Source organism: Pelodiscus sinensis, chromosome 3 (assembly GCF_049634645.1).
Source record: "Pelodiscus sinensis isolate JC-2024 chromosome 3, ASM4963464v1, whole genome shotgun sequence".
Taxonomy (NCBI): domain Eukaryota; kingdom Metazoa; phylum Chordata; order Testudines; family Trionychidae; genus Pelodiscus; species Pelodiscus sinensis.
Window position 1 is genome coordinate 84853639 of NC_134713.1, and position 13692 is coordinate 84867330.

Below are 13692 nucleotides of genomic sequence, written 5' to 3' on the forward strand. Positions count from 1 at the left end.
GGCTTATTTTCTGGAGAATCGCGTCTAGACTGGCGCTTTTCTCCGGCTTATCCCCAAGCCGGAAAAAAGCGGCAGCCATGTAAATGCAAATGCCGCGGGGGATATTTAAATCCCCCGCGGATTTGCAATTGCGACTCGTCTCATTAGCATCCCTTTTCCGGAAAGGGATGCCAATGTACACGTAGCCTATAAGTAAAAGAACATGAAGCATCACAGATGGAAGATACTTTACCTATTTTCACACTCAGTGATCAGAGGTGGTGTGAGGATTTTATAGGCCCTCGTGGTGAGAAATGAGTTTGAGGTCCCACTGAACTCTCAACTCCATCCAGTTCACCTGTCAGGGTGGCTTCTGTGCTACTTGAATACCCAAGCAACTTTGCAATATACTTGTCTGTGAGGGAGTGAAGAGAGAAGGGCTTGGCATTAGAGGGGTTAAACAACGCCTTTTGGCCCAGCTAGTCCTGCCCCGCTTTACCTGTAGCCAATGCCAGGCCTGGAGGGAGGATCAAAAGGAAGGAACTCTGACTGACCAGGATTGAGACACAAAAAATGTAGCTCAGAGTTGCAGTGCAGAGACAGACTTAGTAAGAACAGAGAGGTGGTTACTAGATGATTTCAGTGCCATGCAAGTTCCCAGAGCAGTGAGCTGCCTTTCTGAAAGTGACCTAGAGTAAAAAAGCCTTTGTCTCTGCCTTGAGTTCTGTTCTGTTCGTCTGTCTGTCTGTCTTTCTTTGTGTGCCTTGTTTAGCTGGAAAATACTCAACCAGGTTTCTAATAGGATGTGAAAGGTTTATTAGTTTCAGTTAACTGAAACTAATGGGCATGGGGCTACTTCAGCCCTGTGGGACCTGCTGGGGACAGGGGCTGCACTGGTGGGCCTGGGCATGTTGCAGGCAGGGGACTGCTCCAGATGGGTTGGAGCAGCCCTTGCCTATGGTGGTGGTGGCATGCCTTCAGCACCCTCTCCCCCGCTTGCCCGCCTTTAATCGGTTAAACATCACATTTAACCGGTTAACCAGTTAAATAGGATTTTACATCCCTAGTTTTTATTATATTTTTAAAACTAGAACTTACTGTGTCTTGGTTGTCTCTTTCTCCTTCCAGGTTCCTTTTTCTTATATAGTATTTTAGGGTCTCCTTTCTTCTCTGTTCCATCTCCAGCTTGATTTCTTTCTTAGATTGCAGTTTGCTCTCCAATTCCTTTGCCCTGCCCTATTATTTTACTTCCTTCTCACGAAAGTCTCTTCTCCTTACTCCACACCCCAATAACCACTTTCCAATCAATCTCACTGCATGCATATCAACTGAACAGGAGGTAGGAAGAGTGGGGTCTAGTTACTAGGCATTAACACGGTTAAAGTAGACCTGTAAGGGCTTGCTTACCCAGAGCAGCAATCTGAACTATGGGAGTGTGACTTTTAGAGTGCATTGAGATGTAGTGCATAGATTGGGCCATATAGATCTTGCTAGTGTGCACAAAAGTGCCTTGGTGAACTTTAACATAGTGCTATTTGAACTAGTTTAACAGGCTACTGGAGCAATGTATAAACATTCAATTCGTGAGTATCCAGAAGATGGAGAGGTAATCATGAGCAATTAGGATGGTTTTAAGAACAAATCATGCCAAACCAGCTCCCTTCTTTAACCAGATAACTGGTTTGGTGGATAGAGGAATACAGTGGACATAATATACCTGGACTTCAGCAAGGCTTTTGATAAAATCCACTGTGATATTCTGATAAGTACACTGAAAAAAGGTGGGCTTGGCAGAACTGCCATCAGGTGGATACATAATTGGTTAAACATCCACAAAGAGTAACTATTAATGGAATGATGTCAGATTAGAGGGAGGTTCCACAAGGATCTGTTCTGAGTCCAGTGTTTATCATCTTCAATGATGACATGGAGGTAGAAATAGCATAGTGATCAAATGGACCCAAAGCTGAGAGGGGGTGTGGGCCAATAGTTTGGAGGGTTGAGCTAAAATTCAGAGGGATCTTGATATATTGGAGAACTGTGCTATTGACAACAAAATGAAATTCAACAAAGCCAAATGTAAGGTGCCACAATTTGGGAAGAAAAAACAAATACACAAATATAGACTAAGGGATAACTGGCTTGGCAGCAGCACTGCTCAGAAGAATGTGGGAATTGTGGTGAATCACAACCTCAACGTAAGTCAGCAAGATGATTCTGTAACAAAAAAGCAAATGCCATTTTAGATTGCTTTAACAGATGCACAGCATGCAAGTACTGCTCTACTTGGCCTCAGCTGTAGTATTGTGTCTAATTTTGGTCAGCTGTGCACTGAAAGGATGTGGAGAAAATAGAAAGGATCCTGAGGCAAGTGACAAAGATGATCAAAAGCTGGAATGCATACTATATGAGCAAAAGCTGAAATAAATGTGTATGTATAGTTTGAAAAAAAAGAAGTTAAGGAGTGACATGATAGCGGTCTTCACATACTTGAAAGCTTGCCATAAAAATGGGGAAAAGTTGTTCTCTCTTGCCCCAGAATGCAGGACAAGAGGCAATGGGTTCAAACTACAGAAAAGCAGATTTAGGTTAAATCTCAGGAAAAACTTCCTAATTCTAAGAACAGTAGGACAATAGAACAGATTACTCAGGGAAGCTGTGGAAACTCCTTTCGATGGAGGTTTTCAAAATGAGGCTGGATAGCTATCAGCATGGGATAGTTTAGAGGCAACAAATCATGCATCTCGGCAGGGAGGTTAGACTAGATGACCCTGGTGGTCCCTTCTAATTCTATGGTTCTAGGTTAGTAGTGTATTATGGTCATTGATTTCCTTCAGATAGGTTTAGATTATGATCTTCCTAGTGCTGAAGACCCGTGTGGGCACTTAAGAGACCCCCATATGTACATAAGAATTTCCACCCTATTTTCAACCAAATCAGAGTAGCCACATCTTATTGTTTTCTACTTGGAATGATTCTATCAATTCTCAGAATAATCTGATTTGATAAACCAGTGTTTGACTTTCTGTAACTCAGGAATGAAAACCAAGAGTGTACAGATTTAGCTGACTAAGAGCTAAATGCATGGCTTAAACAAATCACTTGCCTCAATCTTCTGCTCTGATATTTAATGTGTGAAATAATTCACACCATGAATGTCAATAATATATGCTGAGATCCTAGCCCTGTAAGACTGGTACTACAGCTTCTTCTTAATTTTTTTTAAACAAGTAAGATCTTTTCAGGAGCTTAACATATGGGCAGCCTTTCCAGCCATGTAAGGCTGTACCTCTAATTGGTTACTCATTAACATTTTGAGTAGTAGCTTCCAAATATACAGTTATTACTTGTTAATTTATTTCTTCAGTTCAGGTGACACGTAGCTTCCCTGTGTAGGAACTGACAATGACATGTTTGAACATCAGGCTCTGAGTCATGCTTCCCGTTTATAGGATCTTTTTAAATGTCTTGGCAGAATGGGAAATATTTGCATTGCAGGGGCAACTTTTTAACAGCAGTTTATTAAAAATGTTAATCACAGAAATAGTCTAGTCCCTCTCTTCCCTCACCACTGGTGTAGGCTTTTTTCCTTTACAGCACATTTTATAGTTCTTTGCAAGTTCTATATCTGAATCAATATAACATGCATCTTCTTCAAACTGCTGACTGGTTTTTAGCAATGGTCATCTCACTATATTTACTACCCTAGATAGGATATAATAATCAATTTGGCAAAAATCCAGCAGTGCATATTTTGAAATACAAGAAAAGCGGGAAAGAAAAGAAAGGTATCTTACTACCAATAGATTGATCCATAATAATGTAAAAGGACAGGATTTGCAATCCCAGGGAAAATTTTGAAATTTGGATGTTTAAACTTGACCCTGCAAAAATGAACACATGCTAATTTGCTCCTAGTTTTTTGATTTTCCCCATCATCCCCTACCAAAGTATGTTTTCCATTACACTGCTCAATTCTGTTTCCAATGTTCCCAATTCATTTCTCACATGGCCAGTCGGCTGATTAGCACTTCCTTTATCACAATCTAGGTCAGCAGACTGGACTTCCTGCTGGGGCAAAGCAACAGAATAGCAGCACTTAGAGACACCAGACACATTCACAGTAATGGAGATTTTAAAACAGTGACAGGTGTTTCTAATAAAAATATTCAAAATTCTGTTTTTATGATGCATTTATTTTTATTGACCATTTATTTGTTACCTGAAGCTCTGAACCTGAACATACTTAAACTAAGTCTTTGTAGAATCTGGCCTTACATCTTAGAATTTATTACTATGATTTATCTTTAATTGGATTTCATTTGTAAACCAAGGCTACTCCCATTGAAGTCAATAGGCTTTTTGCCATGAACTTCAATGGGATCAGAATCAAGCTCTTCATTGCCTTCCTAATGGGCTGCATTAGGCATGGATTAGCTCCTATACATTCAAGTGATCATTAGAACATCTCTTTAAAAATAGGACACTGTTCCCAAGGGGCATGTTGTCCAAATTCCTCTTCTGACCTACTGTAAACGTATCTATCGGGTGCCCCGTTGGCACCTCTCCACCCCTTTTTGAGTGCCCTCCGGTGTCCGAGTCTGTCTTAACCGAGGTTCGTAGGCCCTCCTTTAGGTTGGGGCTTCGCTGGCCCCCAAGGTGGGACCGGCCTCGTTCCAACCGTGGGGAGAGGGGGGTCCGGGCCTGCCTCCTCTCACAGACCCCAGCCCAGGGCCCTAAGGACACGAACGCATATGCCGTCCGGTCCAGCTGGTGGGGCGTCTGCCGTAACTCGCCAGCCCACAGGCTCCCCTTGCTCGCTCTTTGCTACTTCCTCTCTCCACAGTCAACACTTCCCCTTGCAGCTGGGCTCACCACCTCACTTTGGGTCCCGTCCGTCGCTGCTCCTTGGTGTGGGGCTACTCCCTCAGAGCTCCCCCCTTCCCCGGCATCTCCCGGGGTTTAAATCCCCGCGCCGGCTCCCAGCCCGTGGGGCCCCAACCCTTCCGGCGGGGCCACGCTTCCGGGCCGGCGACGGGACCATGCGCTGACATCACCCCCTTTGCGCCGGCGTCCGGGCTCCCAGCCATACCTGGGCGTCCTGCCGGGGCAGCCGCCTGTGAACAATCGGCGCACCACCGGTAGGCCGGCTCCGGCGCCACTCGGTCCGTGGGTTGTGGCGCGTCCAGTGTTGCTACTCTGCCTCCCTCCCCGAGAGCCGCCAGAAGAGTGGCCGCTGGCGGGACCGGAGTGCGGGGCGTCTTTGCCCTGTCACACCTCCTCAATGACAAGTGTTATTTTTCTGATAATTCTAGACAAAGTCTCCTCACCTGGATGATGGACCGCTACAAATCAATTGGCATGTGCTTAACTTCAGGCTGGTGAGCAATCCCCATTCCTATGCAGCAAAAAACATCTATGCATTGTAATCAATAGATCTAAACAAGTAAGTGCTTTGCTGAAGAGTGACGGGATTATTCCTAATCTTAACATTTTGCATGTGCTTAAGTGCTTTGTTGAATGAAAGCCTAAATGCTAAGAACTTCTGAACTTTTAAAATTCTCATCTAGCACCTAATTTCAATAACTATTGTATTCCATGGAATAAGGATCCAGTATTCTCTCGGGGAGAAATTCTCCCTTTTGCTGGCCTCTGCACAAGGTCTATGAACCCCTCCTTAGAATGGGCTCACATGAAAGCTAGATGGTGCCAGCCAGGTGACATGTTGCTGTTTATGCTTGAGTAGATATACCTGAGCTAGCTTTGCCCTAGCTAGGTCAGGTCCTAGAGCAGTGAAGCCATGGCAGCTCATGCTTCAGCTTGGGCCGTACAACCCCGGCCAGAACCCTGCGAAATTATTGGTAGGACTAAACTATGCTGGAGCTCACACTGCTGCAGCGCCACCTCTCTTACCTATTCTAAGTAGATCAAAACTAGCTTGGATCAATGCTATCTTGCTTGATCTTGCCGGGTGACTTCAGTATAGACCTGCTATTACAGCTTGTCTGCATGGCACTACAATGTGCTCTTCATATCACTGTAATGTGTTGTGCTCTAATTACCACATGTACACTCTCCGGATGCCAAAAAAGGGGACCTACTTCATGTTCACATAAACCAAGACTACATGAAGGCACAGAAAGTACATTTTAGTTCATACCAACAGGGCTGACATGGAGCACGACAATTCAGACAGTCCTGTAGACCATGATGCTGGGCTGTGTAGACATGCCCTTCGCATTGTGATGGCCCCTGGTACAGGAGTGAATGCCACTCTAAAGCTAAATGCATTTTCCTGTGTTTAATACATCAATAAAATAAGTTTTTAAAAGTGTTTTCATTTTGCTGAGGAATTTTATAACTATAAAATTAGGGACCTATAGTTTTCCAGACGTGATCAGGCCATCAGGTAACATCATCAAATACAGTATCTTGTGTTCAACAGTAACCATTACACCTTATGTTTCAAAGAAAGTTCAAAACGCTATAATTGTGAAATCTTGCACTTATGCATTATAAAAAACCCTAACTCTGATCATATCCCATCAGCAATCAGCTTATGCCCTTTGATTTAACCATCCATATTAGTGGAGCTTTCATATCTACAAATGTTAGTGGCACAAATAATATGCATGCAGTTATTCAGATCTATTTCATATCCAGTCAAAATGTTTGACTGCACCTCCTGCACAGTGAGCTGCTCATAATAAGCCAAGCAGTGACTCGTTTTATTTGACCTAAGTTTTCCTCAGTGAGTTAATTAAAAATGAATTTCTCTTGCAGAGGTAAGAGTAGTTCAAATAAGTGTAAAGATCATGAAAACAAATAATGCATTCAACGCTCAAGTGTGTTCCAGTGATTAAAGCTGCAGAGGAAGAGTCAACTTCTCTGGGGTTTTATTCCCAGCTGTCACTGTAAGACCATGGACAAACTGCTTAAACTTTCTGTGCAGTTTATCTGTTTATAAGTTTGAGATCCTTCAAGAACAGGGACACTATAAATACCAGGTGTCTGATATTGTTATTAAACCAGTAAAGGTAGAGGCATATCTAATACTGCAGGCAAGGACTTCCATGGTATAGGCAGAAACAGATAAATTAAAGACCACACACATTGACACATTTTAAATGTAAAAATACCTTGAGACTTGTATCAGCTGATCCAGCACATAGAGTATAAAAAGTCACTGACTCAGAAAGGTATAATAGGTCCTGTTTGTTATGGGGCTTATGTTCAAGTTTTCTAGTACAGTAGTTATAACATTAACTAAGCAAAATTGAGGTCACAATCACTCAGACCTCAGCTGCTGTATTTCATGCAAAATTGTAGCCTATTGACTATGAGTGGAAATGCCAATAATTTGAGCATTGCAAAAATCAACTGGTTATTTAAAGTGTTATTTCTAAACTTTTATGTATGGAGAGGGGTAAAATCCTCTGTTAGAACCAAATCCATTGCTAGCCAATGAAGCATGAGAGGTTAAAAACCAAAAAGATTAGGCTGTGAAAACAATCAAAAATTGTTCTGGCTGTAAACCAGAACTCAGTAACATTGCCTAAAGTTTGACACCCTACTGGCCTAACTAGGGAAGTAGAGCTTTTACACTCAAAAGGAAATTGCAGTGTTTTCAGCAACTCTGTATTAAAATGGACATGTCCTCCCTTTTTATTATAAACACATTATTAGTATGCATTAGTATCAGAAAAGGGCAACTAAAATGATTAGGGGTTTGGAACGGGTCCCATATGAGGAGAGGTTAAAGAGACTGGGACTTTTCAGTTTAGAAAAGAGAGACTGAGGGGGGATATGATAGAGGTATATAAAATCATGAGTGGTGTGGAGAGGGCTGATAAAGAAAAGTTATTTATTAGTTCCCTAAATAGAAGAACTAGAGGACACCAAATGAAATTAATGGGGAGCAGGTTTAAAACTAATAAAAGAAAGTTCTTCACACAGCGTGTAGTCAACCTGTGGAACTCCTTGCCAGAGGAGGCTGTGAAGGCTAGGACTATAATAGAGTTTAAAGAGAAGCTAGATAATTTCATGGAGGTTAGGTCCATAAAAGGCTATTAGCCAGGGGATAAAATGGTGTCCTTGGCCTCTGTTTGTCAGAGGCTGGAGAGGGATGGCAGAAGACAAATCGCTTGATCATTGTCTTCGGTTCACCCTCTCTGGGGCACCTGGTGCTGGCCACTGTCGGTAGACAGGATACTGGGCTAGATGGACCTTTGGTCTGACCCAGTACGGCCATTCTTATGTTCTTATGCATTTTTCAGCACCTGCAAGCACAGTGCTGCAACCTGACACACTCTGCGCAGATGTACAAGGGTCTCCCTCTGGTTGCAGAGAGAATAGGTGCCAGGAGAGTTCATGAACAGGCCTTGCGTTGCCTCTCTGAGAAAGGGCAGAACATAGCCCTTTCAGAATTGCTTCTAAGTTTGACACAGCATCTAACCCTGTTGGCTGGTGACATACTGTCTCCATATGCTTCCACCACAGAGTAGTGGCCATTCATAGGCGAAGTCTGACAATTGCATTCTCAGACACACCAAGTTCTAGATTGATTTTTGTCCTTTTAATAAACACAGCATTGGGTCCCAGCTAATCCTCCTGGCTGCTTTCTTGTCTGGCTCCAGTATTTTCTGCTTTGGACATGATTTGCACTCAGATATGATTTGCATTGTCTGAGCTTTCTTGATTTCTTCCCTTCCATTCTTATTTTAGCTCATAGTACATAAGACTGACAAATCTTTTGTTTGAAATGTTTGGGTTAACTCAGCCCAGACAAGAGATCCATGCCCCATTCCTGCAAAAGGTGAATTCTGCCCTCAAATACGTTCATAATTCCCGCTGACAGCAATGATATGCTTCTCCATAAATATGAGGAGGTTTAGAGGTGCATTGCACTTGCATAGCCCCTTTGCACTCTGGTGAATTTCATACCATCCCTTTTCTATTCTTAAATATCTAGGATAGAAAATATGCACAGCAAAGCCATTAGTAGTGACTGCTTGAATCCCAATGGCAGAATTGGGGCAATTTGTTACTACACTCCAGAGCTAGGTTCCTTTAATTATTTTGTTGCACCTAAGAAATATTATTTTCCATTAAATATTGTTAGAATGTTTGAAGCAACATCATATTTCAAAAGAGTGGAATTAGCATTGGACAGTGCTATTGATCATGTCTATATGTGGTGTGACTGTGTGGTATGACATCAATACTAAGCTATACAGCTATTTTATTTTGCTGCCTGAACATTCAAAAACATTAGACTATAGAAATATAACTGAGGGGTTCTAAAGATATACTTAATAAGGCTTCTTGGAATGTTGCTGTCTGAAAACTCACATGGATTTACATGTTATGGTATATTATATCAGAATCCCATTCCTGTTTTCATCAAAGCCAGTGAAAATGTTGCCATCACTTTACTGGGGGCAGGATGAGACAAATAAGGTCACATCTTACTATTTAGACGGGGGTGAAATTCATTGTTGTCCAGAGGACTAGCACAAGCTCTATCATAAAGGCTTCAGTGGAATTTAAGTGGTGCACAAACCTGATGCTGGATTTTTACACAGGTTGAATTTCACTCCATGGTCAAAGCTTTAATTCCTAGAGCCCTGTGGAGGTATAAAATGTTGTATGTGCATCCACAAAGATGAGCCACAGATATCTGTGGATATTCACAAATTTGCAGGGCTCTATTAATTCCCTCCATCCATCTAACCTAACAATGCAGCAAAGCAAAGAAACAGACACCCTAACTGAGCAAAGTACTGAAGGATATGCTTAAGTTCATTCCTTTTCAGCACAGTGTTTAACGTGCTTACTGTTAAATCAGTGGAACTTGTACACAAGGTTAAAGTCAAAGCACATGCTTAAATGCTATTCTGAATCAGGGCCTCTGGTTTTATGCCAGTTTCTAAAATGGTTTAATTTAGATGTAGTGCCTCATTAATCCTAATCAAAGCAAAAATGAAGTGTGCAGATGCCAGTGTTAACACTGCTTATGGTGAACTGAAGTACATAAATAGAATTCACAAAGATGTTTGTTTAATGTATCCATCTTTTTTCAGGGTCACTGGGTGGGCAGCAAAGGCAACATGTAACCAGCCACTGCCTCCCCGCACTCATCAACCACTGCAGCAAGCAGCTAGTGCTGGCTGGAAACGGGCAGGGGATGAGGGTCAGCATGCAGCAAGGACTGCACCGATGGAACAACAGGGGAAGCAGCCAGCCCCACACACTGGAGCTTTGCCCAACCACCAGCCTTCCGCCACCATCCCCATTGTCAGCCACTGGACCCCCACCACTTACCACTGGTGGATGGGCAGCTGGCAAGCAAGGATCCGGCCAGCAGTAGGACCCACCTAGATTGATGAGAGGGGAGAGATAAAAATGGGCAAATGGTTCTGTGTTTTCTAAGAAAAACTACACCTGCAGGAGGGCTATACAGGACTGTCTCTTTAAAAACAGGACATCTGGTCACCCTTGTGCAGGCACAGTTTCACACAATTACAATCAGGTGAGCTAGTTATATTGCAGAGCAGGAGGGAGCTTATATGATGGGCATTCTAGGAAACATCCACCTCCCTCTGGAACACCGCTGTTCACTACTGCCAGAATCATCTTACTAGACTTAAAGCATATATGGCCTAACCCAGGCTACGTCTGGACTGCATCCCTCTGTCGACAGAAGGATGCAAATCAAGCACATCAAAATTGCTAATGAAGCAGGGATTTAAATATCCCGTGCTTCATTAGCATAAACATGGCTGCTGCTTTTTTTTAAACAGCTTTTTCAGGAAAAAACCCCCCGGCAGTCTAGGCGTGGCTCTGTCGAAAATAAACCCTTTTTCGACAGATCCTGTATTCCTCAAAAAATGAGGTTTACAGGATCGGTCAAAAAAGGGTTTATTTTCGACAGATCCATGTCTAGACTGCCATTTTTTTTCGAAAAAGCTCTGTTTAAAAAAAAAAAGCGGCGGCCATGTTTATGCTAATGAAGCATGGGATATTTAAATCCCTGCTTCATTAGCAATTTTAATGTGCCTAATCTACATCTCTCTGTCGACAGAGAGGTGTAGTCTAGACACAGTCCCAGTAAGACAAATCCTACCTCACTTAGCATAGGGAAAGAGAGGCAGGATGTTGGTCTTAAAATTCCTTCTGATGATCATTATTGAACAAATAATAATTGTGGCTCTCAAAATCCAGAGACTTCCGAGTACCTCCCAAATGTATAAAAATCCCCCAAAAGTTGAATAAGCGACATAGTCAAGTAAGAAAAGAAACTGTATTAAAATGCATCAACAAGCCCCCATCTCAAAACAGTAAACCTTCACAAATATACATTAACAATAACAACAACAACAGCAGAAAAAAACCCTGACACTTTTTACTTCCAAATGCTGACCTTGAGCTGTGTCACCAGGAGGCACGTGAGCTTCTGAAGATACATGAAAACTAGATAGAGAAAAAGGTTCATTTAAATAAATATAATAGTGATTTGTAGTCAATTTCCTGACAGTCACATAACGGTATCTGTCAGATGGCTACCAATCTGGAAAAGAAATCTGTTCAATTAAAGCGGAAGGATCTCTACAGATGGAATTGGCTAGAATAACGCGAGGTCTGGTAATAAGTGATAGGATTTTTTTTCCTTAGGATTTATGAAATCAGGAAAAAAAAATAGGGCCAACATTTTATTTTGCATTAAAGCATGACAGGTTTTTCAGCCACCTGAGCCCTAGTGCTCCCTAGAGATGCAATAACCCTCAACACACCAACTTCTACTAAAAGAAGAGTGGGTGGCTAATTTAATTTCTAATCCATTAATATTAATCTTGTCGCTGAAGTGTCAGTAATTGTGACCTCTCAGCTTTGCTTCCCCTGCTGCTTTAGGTTTCTGTTTAAGACAGTGGCATTGAAATGATTGCTGCTACTCACAGATCACTGGAGTTATTCTCCAAAAGGCTTTTGTGAAACCTGAACTAATGAGGTGAGAAATGTGCAGACTTGAGCCAAATTCAGCCCTGATATATGTGAGCACATCCATCCCCCATTGACTTCAGAGTCAGTCACACCAGAATTTGGTCTATTTTCTGAAGGTTCTTTTATGAGTTTTATTTACTATAATGTAAAGAGTTTAACTCCCTCACTCTCCAAAGGGATCAGCGGGTTTTAAAGGTGAGGCTAATGGAAATGAAGCTCCTCAGACAGAAGATGCTATGGAAGTACAAAATATATTGAAAAACTTTCCTTTAAAGACATATCCAGGTAACAATGTAATTTTCTTATCACCTTGTAATATTGACTGTTTACCCTCTCCAATTTAACAGTACAAGTCAGGAAATAATCACATATGCAGTGTGATGGTAGGAAACATCATGAGCTAACAGCTAACTACTTAAAGGAAATGTGATTTTTTTACAAAATTGAATTTCTCTCTCCTTTCCTCTTTCCCTCCACCTGCTCTTTGAGAGGAGCACACTTCAGTGTTACATCCCCTTAGTGCTCACAAATGGAATTCTTTGGAAAAGAAAAGAGAAGGTGCAAAAGCCCAAAAATGTTCTAGTGATTTACATGTATTGGTTTGAAAAGTCATTGCAGACAGATCTTATTGAAAAGTGACTCTTTTACAGCAAAACATTCTAACGTTTGGTCTGAATTATCCAAGTCATACAGATTTAGGAGTGGATTTTAAGATAACTTATCACTGTTAACAATAACCATACAGGGCAATCCCTCGTAGAGCACAGAGTCACACCATAAAGAGTGCTACTGTATTGGCAGATGTAAGCTAGGAAGTGTGTGATAAAGGGTATGGAGTAGACATATGAAGGAAAGTTAAATTTATTCATATGAAAAGAATAGCAGCAGCTATATAACAGCAGTCATGGAAGTTACAAACATTATTCACTCCTTATTTTTCTAATTTACTTTTTCAGAAAATAGGGCTTTATCTTCATTTTTGAGGTTGGATTTCCTGATCTGCTGTATCCACAAGCAGCACAGAGGAATAAAAACTCAGCGGAAGAGAATTCCCCTCGCAGGAGAGCACTCCACAGGCAGAAAGCTGGAGCAGTTGGCTCCTATGCCAGCCATTCTACTTACTTTGGTGGAACAAGTGAGGGGACTACTGGAAGCAGGCTAGGGACTTGAGCTCAGCTATGTCCAGTTTTCCTCTAGCATGAGATCACTGAGGGTATGTCTACACTACCCCGCTAGTTCGAACTAGCGGGGTAATGTAGGCATACCGCAATTGCAAATGAAGCCCGGGATTTGAATTTCCCGGGCTTCATTTGCATAAGCGGGGTGCCGCCATTTTTAAATCCCCGCTCGTTCGAACCCTGTGCCGCGTGGCTACACGCGGCACAAACTAGGTGGTTCGAACTAGGCTTCCTAGTTCGAACTACCGTTACTCCTCATTCCACGAGGAGTAACAGTAGTTTGAACTAGGAAGCCTAGTTCGAACTACCTAGTTCGTGCCGCGTGTAGCACGTGTAGCCACGCGGCACGAACTAGGTAGTTCGAACTAGGCTTCCTAGTTCAAACTACTGTTACTCCTCGTGGAATGAGGAGTAACGGTAGTTCGAACTAGGAAGCCTAGTTCGAACCACCTAGTTTGTGCCGCGTGTAGCCACGCGGCACAGGGTTCGAACGAGCGGGGATTTAAAAATGGCGGCACCCCGCTTATGCAAATGA